This window comes from Myotis davidii, unplaced genomic scaffold (genome assembly GCF_000327345.1).
Source record: "Myotis davidii unplaced genomic scaffold, ASM32734v1 scaffold17, whole genome shotgun sequence".
NCBI classification, from domain to species: domain Eukaryota; kingdom Metazoa; phylum Chordata; class Mammalia; order Chiroptera; family Vespertilionidae; genus Myotis; species Myotis davidii.
Genome location: NW_006288624.1, coordinates 645,933 through 646,164, shown reverse-complemented (window position 1 = coordinate 646,164; position 232 = coordinate 645,933).

Genomic DNA, 232 nt, shown 5'->3' with positions numbered 1-232 from the left:
CCCCCCCCTCGCTCCCCCCCCCAGCGGGGCTCATTTGCCAGGATGGCCACTCTGCTCACCGCCTGGGCTAGAGGTCATTCTCTGTAATCATCTCTCTGAAAGAGGGGGTCTGGCTGCCCGCCAGTCTTGTCCCGCCTTCCTCTCGCCTGCCCTGGGAAATGTCACCATCAGCACAAACACATCCTCCTCCTGGGAGACCCGGGGGGGAACCCTAAGGGGCCCCTTTGAGCAC